Source organism: Gallus gallus, chromosome 6, assembly GCF_016699485.2.
Source record: "Gallus gallus isolate bGalGal1 chromosome 6, bGalGal1.mat.broiler.GRCg7b, whole genome shotgun sequence".
NCBI classification, from domain to species: Eukaryota; Metazoa; Chordata; class Aves; order Galliformes; family Phasianidae; genus Gallus; species Gallus gallus.
In genome coordinates, this window is record NC_052537.1 from 18,847,765 (window position 1) to 18,867,906 (window position 20,142).

Below are 20,142 nucleotides of genomic sequence, written 5' to 3' on the forward strand. Positions count from 1 at the left end.
GCATCTGTGACCTCGCCTGGTGGTAGCATCCCGCATCACAGAAATAGAACATGCATATTGAAGACACAGCTGAAACTCTGACCAACCTGCACAGGTTGTTCCAGAGAAACTGAGTGAGACTTTCAGAAGAGGTCTTTGGGGTTTCCGTATGCATGCAAACCATATCTTGTTTTTAGTGGAGTTGAGGAGATGGCAGGAGATACCATCTTTGTGTTTCTCTGTTTTTTCTTGTGACAGCTGAGTCTAATTTACAGTAGTAAATTGCAGTTGATACAGACATTACAGCATCTATTCACAAAAAGTCTGACTCTGTCTCATTTCTTCCCTCTTTCACACCATTGTTTACCATCCTTTGTCCTTCCTGCTGAAAATCAAAAAGGTAAATACTAAGTATGGGCTTCATCCAGTTTGCACTAATTTGATGTGTTCCTCGTGGGATTTAGCTTGAAGTACTTGGTTGCATCTCTTTTCCCCACTCATGCTGGTTCAATATCCTGTCTATTTTTAAATAAATAAGTTCTGCAGCATGCAAACCAGATGTTTCTGAGACTGGAGAGGGGATCTTTAGTGGAGTTTGGGTGACTTATGTCATTCCCCCACAGTGTTTAATAAGGACAAATACATAAACAGAACATGAGAGCGCAGAAAGCCCAGGTATTCTTAACCCTATAACTTTCAGCATCAATCCTATAAACACCTCCTGAGCTTGTTCCTGTGTGCTGTTTGCTGTCTCACCAGCCATCCTGGCAGACCCAGCATCTGCAACAGAACATGGTGACTGGACAGCATGCACATGCAGCTGCTGGTGGCACCAATGAAGACTGTGGGATATTGCTTCCTTGGATAGCACATCTTGTTTCCCTCTTGTAGCCTGAAGGTAAAGATGAAGGTCCCATCTCTCTCTCCTTCCCTTGAAAGATGCGAATCTTTAGGTATGCACAGGTGAAATTGGCACTCAGCTCTGTCAGTTACAGGGACTGTTCCTACCCATAAATGGAGATGCAGGAATAGGATATTTACTCTTGCTCTTGCTGTCCTCTTGCTTCTGCCTTTTTCATCTGTTAGGCCCTTGACCAGGTGCTGGTATTTTCATGTGCACCTGCACTGTAAGCCTTTATCTTCCAAGGTATGTCCTCCCAGTAATTTCTGCTCCTAGCAGAACAAATGAAAAAGGCAAGCTTTTTGTTGTTGTTGTTTGTTTGTTTGTTTTTTGAGAATCTAGAAATGTGAAACATGCTTTTGTTTCATTTCCAAATAGTTTGTTTTCTTAAAAAAAAAAAAATTTAAAAATCTCAAAAAGAATGGCTTAGATTTTTTTTTTTTTTGCATTAACTTCATTTCTTTCAATGGGAGAAATGTAAACAAATGAAAGAAAAGTAGAAAATAATAAATTTAAAAAATGTTGACCATAGTTGAAATTCCACAGAGATGTATAATCAATTGAAGCATCATTTTCCATCAGTAAAAACTTTGAATCCAAATGTGTCAAACAGCCTTTTCAGAACATTCTCCGTGTCAGCAGCCAGCCAACTGAGGCAATACGTTTGCAGGCCAAGGGGAAGGTGGGCTCCAGCCCAGTGGCTCTGCCTACATAATCAGTTTTCAAACAATTTCTAATTATTAGAAACAGATATTATGAGATCATTTGAAATCTGATGTACTGTCTGATCTTCACAAAACAAAATACTTGGGTAATTGTACTATTGTTTTATTTTTTTCAATAACAAATTTACTGTTTATAGTTCACAAATAAGTTATCATCTTGACCTTTTCATCTGCCACTCATATACTCCCTCGAGTGGCCTACATTATGAATTACATTTACTCAGCCAGGCTGTTCAGTTTGTCTGGATGTAATTTAGCTGGTATTTTAGAGCCCCTCAATACAGCCTAAAACAGCAAAGATTTGCTGTGAAATAGTGAATGTTGAAATTTTCTTCAGCTAAAAACTTGCTGGATAGAAACAGCAGGAATGAAAAGGGCTGCCACCTCATTTCACTGTCCTTGGAATTGCTGTCTTGATTATATGTCATTCATGGATCAAGTTACGTGGTAATTTCTAATCAGCATTGCTTAACAAAGTGACATAATTTATGCAATTCTTTCATGTGAACTTATACTGGGGTAAAACACATCATTATTAGAGGCCGGTGCCAGTTCCATTTAGAACTCTGAACCTCTGTACTTATATTTTGTTTACCAAATTACCAGCTCAGCATCTATGAGGATACCCTTTCTGTTTAAAACTCCAGTGGGAAGTCAGTCAGCAAGATTTGGGAATTTTCTTGACTGACTCATAAAGGGGAAGACACAGAGGAACATTCCAACCATTACTACTTTTTCAAAGTGCGTCATGTTGAGCACTAAGTCTTTGTGGAGTGTTGTTCACTGATGGAAAAGTCATAAGTGTGACTGACGGAAATGTCAAAAGTATGGCCTTCTTGGATATCTCTGGCAAGTATCACATTTTCTCTCTCCTTTTCATGTTCTTTCTAATACCATGTAAAGGAGCTTATATTGGGACAGTCTATTTCTTCTCTCAGATATTCATGTCACTAGAGAATAATGTTTAGAATAGTGATTTTTGTGGGCGTAATTTTGTAATCTTCCAAACCAGATAGATGTCTGATTTTCTAGCTTAGAAAATTTTGACTAGGCTGTCCAATTATAGAAGAAAATTTGAAAGTCCCTTTCTCTGAGACAGGTGTTTTGATGAGGGGCACAAGCTACTTTGTTGTCTCTAAATTACTGCTTGCAGGTAGTTCATTATCATTTATGCTGCAGTGGTATTTAGAACTATCCCTCATGAGCCACTGTGCACTGCTCTACAGAGTAAAAAGAAACTCCCACGTCATAAAATGCCAGCATGTAGACAAAGGTGAGGCTGCAACTTGTAGGAATATGGGTACCTGAGCTTTCAGCTAGATAGTTTAGTACTGGTGAACTCTTACTGCAGCAGATAAAGCATGGAGAGACGAGGTGACATATTCAAGACCAAGAAAAGCCCAAACTGCCCAGCTTCTCTCTGGTAATCTGTATATCAAACTACATACACACAGACTGCTAATTGTACTATGATCAGATGGTTCAGAGGCAGACACAAAAGCACAGATTCATCTGATTTACACTGCAGCTTTTGACAGTATTTTCCTTATGTGGTATATAAACAACAGAATATCCTAATATGTAGGCACCATTTGCACTGGAGAGGTTTGTTGACTGTGAGTCAACAGGGCTTCTAGCATAATGATTTCCTGATAATTGTCCATGACTGAAACTTGCGGGACATACTAATATTCACCAGAGCCAAGGGGAGTGATGGATATTGTGGACCTAGTGTCAGTCGATATGTCCACCTCTGTATGTGTCAGAAGACGACAAAGGCCTGGTCTTCCCTGGGGTTTCTCACAAGGCAGAGGGAACGCCTGGCAGTTTTACATGGACTTGGTTATTCAGCAGTGGAAGCCGAGATCTTGAGCTGGCTTCATCTGGTTTCAATCAGTCGTTTTTCTCTCTGCTGAATGTTCCTATGTTCATGGAATATTTTTCCAACTGCCAAATGTGTTCCTTTGGCATTACCTTTCCAGCCCACAGCAGAAAGATTGCAGGAAAAAAGAAGTGACTTCATCAAAGTAGCTGTTTGAATGAATAAGGCGTTATCAACATCATGGGTAGCTTTTCTGGCTGCCCTGGCAGCAAACTTTTTCTGCTTTTCTTCAGAGAAGTGCATCTTAACCTTTCCCAGCTCTAGTCTCAGTGAAACTTAAAACGATCTGATCAATATCTTCAGAGTCCTTAGCAAGTTAATGTGATTCTGTCTTGTTGATGTGGAGTTAAACGGTGTTTGAATGAAGAATGGGGTAGTGTTCTTCCAAGATATCATATTATAACTTTGCTTTGGGGGAGATTTTCTTTTAAGTAGGTAGCAGTTGTGATGGAAAATAACCTCTCCTTTATCCTTCTTTTACTTCTGTCACTAAGAATTTAAGCAAATCTGTTCTTCATTGCATCCAGATAAAGTCACAAGTAGAGTTCAGAATTTCTGCATGTGTCAATAATCAAACAATACAGAGGCCAGGGGGCTGGTTTAACTTTAGCAGTTTTGTGCTGGGATTATTAAAATGAACGGTGATGTGTTTCAAGAATGGGAATATCAAAGCACCCTCTTTTATGTGGAGGAAGCAACGGCACATGTGAGAACACTCTAACCAAAAACTGCATTTTAAATAGAAACATTTCTAATATAAAGGCAGATTAATCTGTGTGTGTCTGCTGCAGGGTCCTTTACTGACTCCAGGAAATCAATGTGCTAAGTGGATCATTTTTAACTTAGAAACAGAAGAGCGAGATGATGTCAGTGTCTTCTGGCTGATCCAAAGAAAAACTCATGGTTATTTCCAGAAATTAAGATGGGTATCCAAGTATGTCAACATCTATTCTTTTGGTGCAGGCTACTTCTGTTCCTTTGAAGAAATGACATTCAAGAGCTGCTCTTTGTGGCTTGATCACCAGAGAGGGCCAGAGATGGACATTATATTAATGTTGTTCCACCAGCAAGATGAAACAGAATTCCTTTTTTATTGAATGTGGTCATTTTCCATTGGAGACCAGATGCATTGTATTGAGCTGTCTAAAGTCTAAGAGAACAGTGTCAAAATATCCGTGACCACAATAATTTTAACAAAAGCTTTCAAATCTGGGTAGATTATTTAGATCAGCTTTGCAACAAAAGATGTTAGGCTTCAAAGACGTTGCACCATGCAGTGCCCCAGGTAAGAGCACCTACAGTCTTTAGTATCGTGGCTGTCTGAACCTCGTTACCAGTATTGCAAATGATATAACCAGAATCATTTTCATTTCAAAGGCAAAGTTGCAATTTTTTTCTTCATGTCAAAATGGAAATTTCCGAGTTAAAAGCAAAAAACTACAGTAGGAGACTGGGAATAAAATCAATAGATTGAAAGGTAAGATAGGAGTTAAAAGCAGTAGCAGCTGCAGGTGCTGGCATGCAGCTGCACCAAAATAATGGCTCAGGAAGGCCTCTTCCTGACATCATACAGCTGTTCTGTCTCCCTGAGAACAGGACCATGTGGAGATCAGTGTCAGGTGGAATAAAACAGAACAGAAAGTGCTTTCCTTAAAATACAGGTGGCAAAAGCATCTTTCAGTGTGTGCTGAGTCCAAGCCAAGACCATACTTTGTTCTATGGAACAGATATCAAAGCTGATCAAGGCTTTAGTGAAATGCATGTACAAACACTTGCCCTGGCTGGAATACGTCATTGCTGCAGAGTGAGACTGGGGGACCAGAACCCTGTCATGTCTCCAGCAGTGAGCAACAACTACTTTGCAAAGCCATACCTAGAAAACGTATTCCTTCCGTATTTAACTCTTGCTTCCAAGTTCCTTGTTGTGCCAACTGGTTGTCTGGGAATGTGTTGCTGTTTGTGGTGTGTCAGTAAGCTGAGCATTGTATGATTCTTTCCGCCTGAGTTGTTCTTTCTGGCCATTCATGAGGAAGTATGAGGCCCTCAGCTTTCTGTGAAGGGCTACAGCTGAGTATGAAAATGACAGTTAATCTTTAGTCTGTAACCTGGGGCAGCCTGCTATGCCAGCTGGGAAATGCTATCAGTGGAAGTGAGAACATTTTGGGCCAATTTAAAGCCAAAATGTCAGTAATGGATAACATTAAGAAGTGACAACTACCATTAACTTGTGTGGGACATCAGATTTTGTTGTCTCCTGTCTAGGAGCTTCCTAGTCTACACCATCTAGAGGTAGAGTTCTACAGTGTTCCTGTGGGAGCACAAATTGTGTGCAAATACTGATCAACTCTTATGAAAGACAGCTGTAAGACTCCTTCCAGAAGTGTACTATGGTATGTTGTCTGCTCTCATTGGCTGAACTATAAGAACAGATCTGGAATAGATCACCTTGCCTTCTTCAACTGCACGCTGGATTTTGTGTGGTAAGGAACTATAGACTGGAATTCTCTTTGTCAGAATAAGTTTGCCCTCACAGAGGGGATGTAAATCAATTTTGGACTTGACCATAGTTTCAATCCTGCTATAGTAATCTTCGCAAAGTTCTGAATGCTAACCTTATGCAAAGACTACAAAGAAAGTCCCTTCTTTCCTACCCCTGCACCTTGGCTTGTTCTGGGGGATTCTCTCATTCTGTTATGGTAATGTCCTTTTGTTCCGTTCTTTTCCCTAGAAGGATTTTGTACAAGATATTCCTTAAGTGATGTGGGGAAGTAGGACTTCTTGAGCAGAATATAAGTGCTTTCTGTTCCAAATACTCTGCCAAGCTGATTTCTAAGTCAGCCACTTCGCTCCTGTACCCAGGTTTCCCATCACAACTGTATCTACTGCTACTTGTCTGGGACATTTTAAAGCTGCCTGTAATTTCTGGGTCTAAGCAAAAGAGCTTTAGTTTAGTTGGGAATCTAGCTCACATTCTGCTCACTAGCCAAATATTAGAAGGTCTCTGGTCATTTGAGCAGAACTTTGGTAACAGATAAGTATGTGGACCAATATCTTCTTATAGTAGAAATCCGACACTTAAGTTCATGAATGTCAGATTGAGATTGTATAGACAAGGGCCTTTATAGGTAACAAGGCGGGGAGAAACCTTGTAAAATGCATCTTAGATTGTAGGGTTAATTTTTAACCTGCTGCAGTATAATGCAGTATAAAATCAATTTGACCAAAGCCTGCTTAAGTGGGTAATTAAGGTCACAGTCAACTGAAATGAACCATTTCTGAAACCATTGCAGCTATTGATCATTACACTTCTTTCCGAGCACAATGCAAAAAGACAGGGCTCAGTTAATGCTTTCATCTTGCTATCAATCATCATTACATTGTAAACTGCCAGGGTGAGAGAGGGCAAAGCTTTGAATTCAGGGCTGATGGAAGTTCTATGACCTGGGGCTTTCTTAAGCTAAAGGCTAATTAACCATAAAAGAGTCAAAGGTCTGCAAGTTTAACACATTAAATGACGTGGCTGCCTGTTTAGCTTCCATTGAATCACTAAACATTAATTCCATTAAGTGTGAACATGTCTAAGGCAATCTTTGCCTTCTCCCACCCCTCTTTCTGCATCCTTAATTTTATACCTTGGAAGTTTCTCCACCTATATGAAGTTAGGTGGAGCTTGAGAACTGTGCTCCTGGTGAAGAAAGTTCTGAGCTATGCAGGCTACATCTGGACAAGGAATTCTTAACATTCTTCTTTCCTAATCATCTTGGCCAAGTTAATCACATTAGCTTCAGAGAGTGTATTTGGTCATTGTAGACCAGAATAAACAAGCTCATAGTCTAAACAAGTGTTTGAGGTATCATAGTCTGTGTGAGGCAGCTGCAAGCCCATATGGATCTGTGTAATGAATCTATGGATAGCAGTATGATATTGAGAGATAAAAATAAAAATTGAAATTTAAAGGTATAAGTAGCAGAACATATGACAATAAAAATAGTGTTTGAACAGGTCTACGCTCTGGAGAGTTCGATTGTTTTCTAAACAGCTCTTTCTTTTTAAAAAAAAAAAAACACATAGAAAGGGATACAGTTCTTATACCACGATATGTACTGTTGAGAGCTGGTTCAAATGCCATTGGGTGCATTGGAATTTCGCTATGAGTGCCTTTAGACAGGAAGACACTAATGAAGTCTGATGTTAAACAATGTATCAAAGCTCAAGAGGTGTGAATTTGCCATCGATGTAATTATATAGGTCAGGTATCCACCCCATCTTGCCTCCCCTTCCTTCTAGCCCATCTTTCTCTTCCTGTGCTGTCATGCGCCAACCCCTCAGTTATATCACAACAGTTTGTTGAGCTACTCTATAAACTAGAATCAAAATATGGTGGAAGTTTTGATTTTAATCCAACACTTTTCAGCAATCCAATTACCAATGGGTAGCAAAAGTTAACAGGTGCAGGGAAGGGAAGAACTACTTTAGTTATCTTTGGCACTGAAAGAAGTGTTTATCCAAAAACATCCTGAGTCTCTCAATGATTTGTCATTAACATTTAGCATGTTCCTGAGGCTGCAGCTCCATTTTGCAAATCTTTTTACAGCTGAACATAATGGGTTCCTGTGCCTGTCCGTGCCAGGACTGCCTGCATCCATCAGCAATGTGTCCTTACCACCTGTCAGACATTGCAGCCCTTCTGGCCATAGCAGTTAGCCTAACTGTGATCCAAAGAGGTCTAAGAAATGACCAGTTTGAAAAAAACACAACACTGCCATTCCACAATCTGTGCCTCCCAAAATTTGATCACAGGCCTTCCAGTACTTGAAGGGAGCATATAAACAGGCAGGGGAATGGCTGTTTATGAGGGTGCATAGTGATAGGACAAGGGGGAATGGTTTTAAACTGAGACAGGGGAGGTTTAGGTTAGATATTAGGAGGATGTTTTTCACACAGAGAGTGGTGACACACTGGAACAGGTTGCCCAAGAAGGTTGTGGATGCTCCATCCCCAGAGGCATTCAAGGCCAGGCTGGATGTGGCTCTGGGCAGCCTGATCTATTGGTTGGCGAGCCTGCACATAGCAGGGGGGGTTGAAACTATATGATCATTGTGGTCCTTTTCAACCCAGGCTATTCTATGATTCCATGATTTCTGCTAGGATTATACTTGGTGTAAATGAGAGGGGACTAGCTTCAAAGAGCTGAAATAAATTGAGAAGACTGGTGTTCCATTTACGTTATCAGATCTCTACAGCAGCAGTGATGCTCTGTTATAGAACAGTATTAAAAAGGAACGTTAGTACTTGGTTTGAGGTCTTTTTAGAAAGGTCCTTCTGCTACTTCTCCTTCACTTCACCATTTACATATGCAAGAATAGTCTAGGCACTTTCTCACTTGAGCATGATGGCCTTTTGACTCAACTGGCTTCAGAAGAGTGACAGTAGTGGCAAACTGGAGGAATGCAATGGCAGGCTATACAGTTTGCACAGAATTTTTGGGATACCTCAGGATAAAAGGGGCTATATAAATGTAGATCACTTTTATTAAATGCCTTGCAAATCATTTATAATGCCTTTAAATATCAGAACAGCCATACCACATCAATAACCTCTGCACATGTGTTTACTTTGTTTTAGGGTTTGTCACAGTTCACAGTAAATGGCTTAGATATGCTCAGTAATTCACTTATAATGAAACGTGCAAGCCTTCAATAAACGCATGCATTACCACTGGCCTCTGATGTAAATTCTTTGCCAATTATATGTACATTAGTGATGACTGTAGCAGGCTCATAAATACTCTTTGTAATTCTTTGGCCTCAATTCTCCCTTCCCTTACATAGGTTTTATAGTAGGCCAGGAGGGACTGTTAGGTCTTCAAGCCTGACTGTTGGTGTAACAGGCCGGAGAATCGCATCCGGTTATTTAAGCATTAAAGACCAAGAACCTTATTGCTTCACTAAAGTGTATCTTCCAGTCTGCATATGTGCAAGTGTTCAGATGAAAAACCTGAGACATGAAAAATACATTTGTGAACTTGGAACTTTGCTCCAGTTGCCTCACAGTGTGTCTGGTCTTCTTGTCCTTCTGTATCATATACCACTGATTTGAACACTGATGGTCCAGGGAGGAGGATATCCTCAGTTTTAAGGCCCAGACTAGAATCTACCATAGTAAACTACATGGAATTTGGAAAAAAAAATCTTGGATTAAATCTTGCTAACATTTTTTTCAACAGACCTATGGACATTCTTGTTATGATGAATGAATTCTCTGCAGAAAAGTGTGTGAGGGTCCTTGTCATTTAAAATTTGTTTTTAGCCTTTGAGCACATTACTGAAAGAATTCTCAGAATTTTAAAACTTATGTGTCCAGAAATGAGGTTGGATTTTCAGGGACCAAGCACCTCTGTATGTAATTACATAAGATAAATACCTTGTTGAGTTTTTCCAGGAATCTGAGTGTATGTAAAGTGTGATGAATAGCAGCTGAAGACCTTGAAAAATCTTCTCACTTTGAGTGGCTGTATCTTTTGGAAAATGCAGCTCTGATTCCTGCAGTGCTTGGCAATGGTCTGGTGCTTGCATGGACTCACTAGAAAGGAGTAAATGTGCTGTCTTTCTGCCTTCCACCATACAAATTTCTCACAATTGTGAATATTTCTTTGGACATTTTACCTGGCGGCAAAGACAAGTCTCCTTAGTGTCTCCTGGTTTATTCAGCACTGTTAGAAAGTCTATGAGTCTCTAACAGGATGGCTTTATTGTCTGCCAGATGTACAAGCAACTGCATTCTGTGGGAATGGAGGAGGAAGGAGATGGAATGTTTAAAGGTGGAGCTGGATCTAAATGTGGTTTCATGTTTTAGGGAATCTAAATAAGGTTAGATCTAAGGTTTAGAATATAAATAAGGTTAGGTTAATCCCTAAAACAAGATAGTTTGTTTCCACAGTCTTTAAAGGTAAGTGCAGAAGATATGTCAGCGGTGGGCAGAAGAGCAGGTGGCAGCAGGAGGGCCAAAAGGCTGGGCTATGTCCAACTGGTTCCTTGGAGCCTTGTGCCAGAGCTACAGCAATAATTAAATAATAATTAATTATAATTAATTAATGTCAATTTATTAATTAAAATGTAATGATTAAATATTATGTTAATTAAAGCATGAAGGCTCTGTATTCTCCTGACAGATAGTGATGTGCAAATAGACACAAATCTGCAGGAAAACATTGAAACCTCTTTAGAATGAAAATGCAAATTTGAGATGGTGTGTGTTTTTAATTGCTCTATTAGCACAAAATAAAAATGCACATAAACTTTAGTGCTTTTAATATTACACTTAGGACTGTTTACTTGATGAAGGTAAAGTGCTTTGAGAAGGAAAGCATACTTCCTCACAGGGGCTGCTTCCCATAATTAGTTGGAGTATGACCATTTAAATTGTAGCTCAGCAGAAATGTTTTGATTCTGTGGGGCACCAGCAGCTGAGCAACAGTGCTGCCTTTCACATCCACTTCTTAAGTGTAACAGATCATTTAGACCTTGGGTTGGCCAGGCTCACATAAACCAGGTTTACAAAGAGTTATAAAAGCTTGGCTTTCCTCCTCCCTTCTCCCCCACATTCCAATTTTTCCCCTTGTAATTTTACCGCAAGTCAATGCAGTCAAGCTTTTCTTGGATCATATGAATCTAGATCAATAAATATCAGTTGCAGAATGGGAATCTATGTGCAGGCATGTGCTAGAAGGATGGAATGGTTGTGTTAGTTTAAAGGAACCTCAAAGTTTGTTTTGTTCTCTATTTGCAGGGCACAATGCCTATGTTATATAGGCAAGCTGAAGCTGGAGTGGAAAAGGAAAGTTCCTACTGCAAAAGCAGCAAAGTTGGAATGTGCTGTGAAGACTCAAGATTGCTTTTCAGCTCTGTAGGTGTGGATGGTAAGCAAAATGATATTTCTGGCTGGGTAAGGGTAGGATTTATCATGGAATAACCTGTATGTCAGCTGAGATAAGGTAGTTGCTGTCTATAGAAAAATACAAAACTGTTTATGTAAATAAGATGTTTGGTTCAAGAGCATACTGTCAAATGACTCAACCCTTACAGGGACCTTGTCTGTTTTTCCCTTTCTTTTCTTATATCCCCCTTGCAAGAGATAAATTACTATTAATTTTAAAGTGAGATCCACAGTGAAATTCAACCATTTGCAACAAACTTCAATGACTGAGCATCACTTAACAAAGATCCTGTGGGACCCAAATGGTGCACAACACTTATGCCAGTTTGAGCTATTTTCGACTACTCACCTAAGCTCAAGCACAGGAGCAAGTGTCGGTGAACTTTAGATCAAATCCATACTCCATATAGTGTCTCAAGTCATGGTTCTACCACTGAACTGAACAGCTTTGTATTCCTAATCACAATTTCATTTTCTCTACATTGGTTTGAGATTATTGCATGCAAATTCCTAAGAAAGTACAGCATAATTAATTATTCTCTTGGTTGTCCTGTGATATAGGAAATGCCACAGTGAGGCCAAAGGTGGAGGGTATAGTCAAAAGCATTATGCTTTTTCAATTGCAATTATCCTGTAAGGATATAATTGTTTTGATCATATAATATAAAAAGAATAACTAGAATTATATAGAACTATGCTTAATCAGTTAAAATGGTGGAGACCTCTGAAACTTGCTAACCAAAGAAAATCAGAAATATGACAGTATAAGCTTGTGCATAGGCCATTGTTTTCATGATGAAAAGGTGCTGTCATTTTTTGCTTTGAATGTAACAAGATGCAAGATTGTCAGGCAGGAATCATGGCAATGAGGTTTTACTCACTCATCTTTTGCAGACCTGTTGCATGATTCTAAGAAGTCCCTTCCCTTCTTTGTGCAGTCCCCTTTTATTTTAGGAATTGAGAAATTTGGATTCCCAGCGTTTGTTTTTTAAAGATGGAACAGGTCATTCTGTTTATCTCACCCAACTTCCTGCATAAAGCAATCATAGATTTCCAGTTAGAACTTACTACTCCCTTTGTAAGCACTGTACAAGCCCTGGCCAGGTGCAGCTGTGTACATGATGAGGTAAGTGGGCTGCACACTGATACATCTTCTTTCATATGGCAAGAAGCAACTTACCATATATGTTTCGAGAGAAAAGAGTGAGCAGGTCTTTTTGGCTTCCTTGGTATATCCCTCCCACAATGTGTGACACACAAAGGTAATTGTTGTATGGACATGCAACATCTTATTTGTCAGGAATAACTTTATCCTGAAAAGGCTCTTTTTTTTTTCATTAATTAACAAGCTTTAGTCTAGTCTCATAAAAATATCATCAAAAGTGTTTTCTCACTTCATCGTTAGTTTCATCTGGAATAAGGGTCCTTCTGCATACACTTATTCTAATTTGTACCTATACTGTCTTGTACGATTTATATTTATATACTACATATTCATGGCTTTGTATGTGCATTATTGTATACTTGTATCAGAGTATCAGATCATGTATCTGATCATCAGATCAGATGATCATCAGAGTATCAATCAGAGATAGGTGTGTGTGTGTCTCTTTGTGCGTTTGTCCTGCACACACATGTTCCATATCTGAGTTTTGCACTGCTCAGTAAAACTCAGGAAGACAAACCTCACCCTAACGAAGGCCAGATGAGATCTTCAGAACCCAACCCTGTTGATTTGTGTGAGACCTTCTATATGCTGATAACACAATGCATATATGCAGATTAGCACTTAGAAGATGTCCAGCATTAGATGCCTTCAATAGAACTGCAAGATCTTTCACTGCAATCAGCTCCCCACATTCTGGGATGCATGAAGCAGAGTTGAGAAATTGCGTGCTACAACAGTACAGCACATCTGGCTTTCAGCTCCATAGTCATTGTGACACTATGCTGTTAATAGAAAAGTCAGTTGCTGCAAGTTGCTACACCTCAGATGGAGGTACCTTGCTTTTCACTTAAGTCCAAAAGATGCCTCCAGTTTGAAAAGATTTCAACTGAACATAATTTACATTTTATTGTCTTTAAGTGTTTTTTTTCTTCTGATACCAAATGAAAACACCACAACTTGAAGAACATGTTACAGTAGAAAAAAGATCTTAAAATAATTTCAAAACCAAACTAACATCCAACCTCTTCATTCCACTCCATTTTCTGCTTCTGCATAGAGCAAGAGTATGATTCTTCTTACTGTTTTGCACCTGTGTGGAAGACCTCATCATGCATGTGGGGCTCAGTGCAATAGTGTAATCTCTCCTGCACCTCAATCCTATGGTCCCCACTGTAGAGTATGTAGGAACAGTGCAGAGGCTCAGACCAAAACATAGAGGAGTCTAAACAACAGACATGGAGGTTGCTGAAGACCAACAAACACATTCTGTAGCAGCTAATAGGCTCTTTTGTCTTGAGTTTTGTCCAAACTCAGGTTGATAGATGCGAGAAGCACCCATTAGAACGCATCACATCTACTTATAACGAAGCAACACCAGAACTGAGAGAGGACCTGAGGAACTGTGGCAATGTGCTGTATGAGTTGGCTATTTTGTAGCCTTGACAGAATCCAGCTGCAACAAGATAAGGTTAGCTCAGAGACAAAAGGAAACGAAAGCAAGGAACTTTTTAATTTTCCTCTTGCTGCATCTCACTGCCTGTTCTGATGTTTCTCATGATTGCTCAGAGTCCCACATTATAAGGAATTATGTGGAAGGGGAGCTCCAGTATCTGCAACAGAGTTGAGAAGTTCCGATCTATTTCCAGCAGGGCGCTCCTGAACTTCATTGCTCCAATGAGGCCACTGTTACTGTGACCAGCATTCCAGAACTGTAGTCCAGGCACTGGGGAAGAAGGACTTGCCTACAAGGCAGACATAGAAAATGAAGGTGTGGATTTATATTTTTAAAGGTAACGGGTACCACAGAGATGTCAGAATAGATTTTCAGAGCTGGACTGTGCAGGTTAACAAAGAGTGTGAATGGAATACCTGAATATGCACAACTAACGAAGCAGACACCAAACTTTTGCCTTGAATATCTTTGTAGGGTCACATTTATAAAAATAAACATGAAGATTATGACAAAACATTACATTAGCATCTCAGTTCAGTCAGTTTGGGAACATATAGTTCACTGATCTAATCTGAACTGTTCACAGAGATGGTGAGAGCTCAGCTGTATGCCAGCTTTGCTGTTTACAGTCTTGAGGGAACTGAAAGATTTATTCTGATCATTACTCTGATTTTGACTGAGCTTCAGATAGAACCTTGCTTGCCTTTGCTGAGATCTGACAAGGCGTCTGTACTAGCCTGTCTTGCCTGGAAGGGGCTGGAAATGTCTGGTGTAAGAGCTGATGTCATCACTGATGCTAGATAGCCCATGTAAGTGTGGAGCACAGATGTGCAGCCTCATATCTTTCTTGACAGAGCTCCTTTTGGGGAATGGAACAATGAAAGAAGGAATAGAGAATATTCCCCACTAGTACTCTCCAGAAGCTGTCATGTTTTCTCACCAGATGTGCTTTTCTGTGTTCCTCTCATGCTTAGTTTGGTAATGACTTTCAAAGCCCACAGTACAACCTTTATATTTTGGGAGAATCTACTGTGTTAAAAACAGGTCTCGGGCTGAGATTACCAAAATCATCTGGAGGATTCAGACACGCTGTTCCCATTAACTTAAATAACAATCTTCTTAGGCCTTCAAAATCACAAATCTTAAATTTTATACCGCTGCAGTTCCCTAGCTCACACCCAGCAGATAAACTGTGCAAGTATTTTCCAGGCACTACTCTGTCTTCCAGTTGCTCCCCCTGAACTGCACTGCTCCTCCTGAACAATCAGCCCCCTCTGGAAGTGCCAGTCCACAGCCCTCCTGGAGCTAAGTAACCTGGATTTTTGACCTCCCGCCAGCAACTCAGCTCTGTCAGGCAAGTTAGTACTTGGGAAGGGACGTGGAAAATATAAATAAGACACCCTGAGCAAGAAAAGCGTGCTCAAGTCTGACTGCGTGAGTCCGAGAATCCAGGGGAATGTGCAAAGCACAGTCTCTTTATGCAAGTTAGTAACTAATAATGAAAAGGAAAGCTGTGAGGAGCATTTCTGACTATAAGGAAAACAAACCTAATAATTGCTTTGCCTCATTCACACCTGATTTGAGATACAGTGGGAAGGAGGATCTGAGTACAATTCTGTTTTGAGAAGGCACAAAGCATTCTACTAGCTGAAATTGGTATATGAAGTCAGGACAAGGATAAGACAGCGCAGACAGGTCAGAGACTGAAACCCCAAATTTTTGCTCTTTGTAATCCTGCGCTGTTGTCAGGGCACACCATCCTGTTCTGCAGTTGCTACAGCTACAAGCTGAGAGATGGAACTGCACAGATTCAGGTTACTGCATGTTTTCTGAAGACAATCGTTAGAAATATCATTGCCCTGTGCCGGGATTTCCTGTTGTCTTGTTTCTAGAAGTGAGAATGTTTATACCAACACACACAGTTACACTTCAACAATTCCTGAGGAAGATATTTTCCTGGATAAACTCCTAATTAAATACAATTTGATCTATTTTCATTTACCAATTTATAGCAAGTAAGGCTGTGAACTAAGCCAGGTTCAAGAAGGTGCTGTAAGAGCCACAGATAAAACTCAGACTCTATTAATGAGAGGCATTTATTTTTTTAAAAAGCACATGCTCTGTAGAGCTTGCTGCCTAAAATCCCAGCTGTGCAACCTGTGGTAAATTTCAATGCTCCACTGACATCACTGGGAAAATTAAAAATGTGCTTGCTCTCACTGCAGTCCATCTTATCTAACCCCTTATGTAAGTTGAACAGAGAAGCTACATATTTTGCTGAGTAGCGACAGCAGGCTGAATTGGGACCCCAGAGATGGTTGCACGGATAGTTTGTTCAGGATTGTACCGAGCCCTTTTCCTGCCCCATCATGATCAAGTAATGTTCTTGTGGCAACCACAATAATTCCCTGCAGGGAGTAGGGATATTAAGAAAGTATGTTTAGAGTCTCTTAATGTAATTTAGCAGCAGGAAACTAGGAAGGAGTGCCAGAACCATGTGAATAGCCAGTTCTGTGTGCACCACTTGCAAATATTCCACCTAGGCCACAACAGGACGATCACTGCTTCATTTGAATTTATTGCTAAAAAGTGTTTGTCTACAAGTACGTTCCACACCTGATTTAAGGCTTTTCATTTCCATGTGACTTACATAATAGTGAACTCACTGTTCAAATGTGGTTAATGAAGATTAGTATTTTATTCACTGGAAACTCTTGTCGGACTTTCCAATTATTTGCATATTTAAGCTCTGTAATAGTTCCAAGCCAAAAGCATTTATTTCCTAAGGCCAAGTAGGTCTGTTAGGTGACAGTATTCCCACTGCCTCTCAGTGCTGAATGCATTACATAGCAGATTTCTGCATCTGAATACTATGGAATTGTCCTCCTTACAGCTCTGTGGTAAACCAGACATAAAATTTTTCGATGTAACAGCCATTAACTTCACTTAGTCAATAAGGAGAAAACTCTTGTAACTACTCAAGTACAGTGAAGAGATAGCATCTATCTTGAGAGCTTGCAGCGAGTGGTGACCTGGGCCAGAGATAATGAAAGGCACAGTGTGCTGAAGTGACTTGTTCCAGGCCATGGAGTGATTCAGTGGCTGGCTTGCTTCCTAGTGAGAGCAACTCAGATCTCTGTCACGTCGTTCCACTTGCTATCATATTGGCTACAGGAATATGATAACAGTAATTAGTTATAGAACATTAACAAATCAGTGTAGGCAGCAAGTACCAAATGATAAAACAAAACCACTCAACCAACCAATGAATAAATAAATAACAACAACAAAAAGAACCCCAAACAATCCTTGCATGTCCTTAAAAAGCAGATAAACATGTCCAGATAAATGTATGCCTCTTTTGCTCTCAAAGACAAGACATGAGGGATGAATTTGGCTCCATTATGCTCAATTTGTCCTCAATTTGCTAAGCTTATTAATTTGCTCTTGCTTTATTCTCCGTTAACTGAGAAACAGCAGCCCTTTTGCAGTAGGCATTAGTGGCAGGAAATCTCTGGGTATGTTTCTAATTGTCAGAATTTCTTTCCCTCTTTCTGCTGTTCCTGTTCTTAAGAAAGCAAGAGAGGGTGGCCTGAGCATGAGGTGCCACTAGGGAAACAGAAAAGAGTATCAAGGTCAGGGTGAAAACCACACAAGAAGCAGGAAGAGATGCTTGCAGTTAGGTTCATGACCTTTCTATTTATTCTGATTGTCCAGGAGAAGGAGGAAGGGGGGTAGAGAAGGAGAGATAGGAAGTGAGCATTAAAGCAGATGTGTGCATAACCTCTGCTGAAAAACTTCAGAGAGCTATGCAAGTTGCATTGAAGCTGCTGAAAATTATGAGGTTCTTACTGCTGAACATCTGGGAAAATCAGAGGTGTGTCTGGTCTTTGTTCCCAGGCGGCTGAGATAGTTCCAACAGGTAAAGGCTACAGCCTGGGTTTCAAAAGGAGATCTGAACCACAGAAAAAACTTGAAAGTTGTGTAGTTATTTGGGAAAACAAAACAAAAGAAAACAAGCCAACAGCTCAACAGTTTTAAAATATTCTTAAAACAAGCCAGTATGCTTCACGATCAGTAAAATTGAAGTTCTTACCAAATACAGTCATTTAGGTTTTACATAAAAGCTCACAGTAACTAGCCTTAGTGAGAGTCTTCAAATTCTCATCAAGACAGTTGCATTCACCAGTTGTCTCTGTATTCTGATGTGAGTGTAGTAATGTACACATCCTTGTCCACAAATATGCAAATGGTAAACTGTGACCAGGTCAGAGTGCTGTTTAATTTTGTCCAGGCTTGCTGAGGTCTCAGACATTTCAGTTTACTTGCATTCCTGAAGAAGATAGAATCTTTCTTTCCAGTGCCTTGGGGAACAGTTTTAGTGCATTACCATGAACTGAGAGGGTAAAAATGTGTTATAAAATTCAAGCACAATCTTTGCCCTATTCTATTACATGTGTAACTGCATAGCAGTTTTTAATATTCCAGTCTTGAAATAAAACTATAAAACTCAGTGGTTCTGAGGCTGAAGGTAATAGATTACTGCAGTTGAAAGATCCTTGACAGAATGACTGCTTTGTTAAACCTCCGATGGTTTCCTAGGAGGATGGAAGGAATGACAGTTCTTTTTGAGTGGTGTACCGGTTAATAAAAGTTGGTGGACTGCCTGCATAGGTGAATCATGTAGCACTGCACATTGCATTGTAACCTGTATTATACTCTGAGCCATTTTTATATCCTTCCCGTTTTGGTAAAATATCCTAAGAATCTACAAAGCTGTTTGCAGCCAAATTTACACTTGATTTTATGGCCAGCTCTGGAAGTTGTAGGGACTTAATTGTTGAGGCAATAAAAAACTGAAGGGACAACCACAACTGGTAGAAAATAAGTGTGTAAAATATGTAAGTGGAAAGAATTGCTAAGATACTGATGTTCTGCTGTAAGTAGCTGTTAAGTGAACAGCTATTCTATGTGCAGCCAGGATGCTCCAGAATTCAGCAGTCTTCTCAGATTCCATGTGCGATATCCTTGAGTGTTTCACTCATGCACAAGTTTAGAGGTCTGTTTCCAACACTTTGTACCTTCTCATAACCAAGCTAATAACTGTGTCAGGGAGCTCACTGTAGTCATATCCTAATAGAGAAAAGAAACTCAATTCTTGGGGAATGTCTGGATGGAACCCTGTCAGCACCTCTGGGAGCCAGATAATTAGATCAGGCTCCATTTCTTTTCTGCTGAATATATAGGCATATTCGTGAAAATCAGTTCAGTTTGATGTACCTTAGTAATAAGTCTTTGTTATTTCTACTGAATGATTAGAAGGCACGAGAATCTCACCAAATATGCCTGCAATGAATGGTTACCAAGACTAATTGAAATTTGGTATGATTGGATGTTAAGAGGAAAAAATGCAATGGAAAAGAATATTTTTATTTTCAGTAGGTATTCATGATGGCAGGGATTTTATTTGTGATACTGCATGGTGCTGAGTTTTCTGGAGGGAGCCGGTATTGGGAGACCTTTTGTAAATGAAGGACATGATGTCCAGGTGATTCTTTGTTGATATCAGAGAAGCCAGCATCCTAGCGGAGGGATTTCTGTGAGCTCTCTGCTTGAACATCAACACTTGCCACAGCTGGATTTACAGAATGAATTATAGAACACTCCCTCTGGCAGAAGTCTGCCTGAATTCTGGCCTTTACCAGCTCTGAAGTTGAAAACACAATTTACAACTATAGTGGAATGAACTGGCAAATGCAGCGTACTGTTGTATTAGGTACTCACTTAGAGAAAGGGCCAAGATTAAAACAAGTACAGGAAGAGCTGTCTTATCCTGTGAGGGCCTTGCTTGATACCTTCAGAAACTGATGGTCCATTATTACTCTCTTTTTTAAGTTTACTCTTTCCCCGTTTTCCAGCTCCCAGCACTGTTCTTTGTTTATGCAGCTGGCTTAGTGCTTCCAATTCCTTTATACTTTTCAATATTTCACTGTTCCAGTAAAAATGTTTCACAAAATTTGTAAAATAACAGAAGTGATCTCAAAATGAAGTTTTCGTTGACTCATTATAAATCTTCTTTCATGTTTCCTTTTCTCAACA

At 39.8% G+C, this 20,142-nt stretch overlaps 1 long non-coding RNA gene across 1 annotated transcript in view; it reads left to right on the top strand.

The window, feature by feature from the left end:
* LOC124418095 overlaps positions 1-20,142 on the top strand; it is a 113,832-nt gene that overhangs the window by 48,277 nt on the left and 45,413 nt on the right. Inside the window, exon 2 of the long non-coding RNA XR_006939539.1 lies at positions 11,276-11,405. This is a non-coding gene — a long non-coding RNA (uncharacterized LOC124418095). The remainder of the gene's footprint in view (positions 1-11,275; positions 11,406-20,142) is intronic.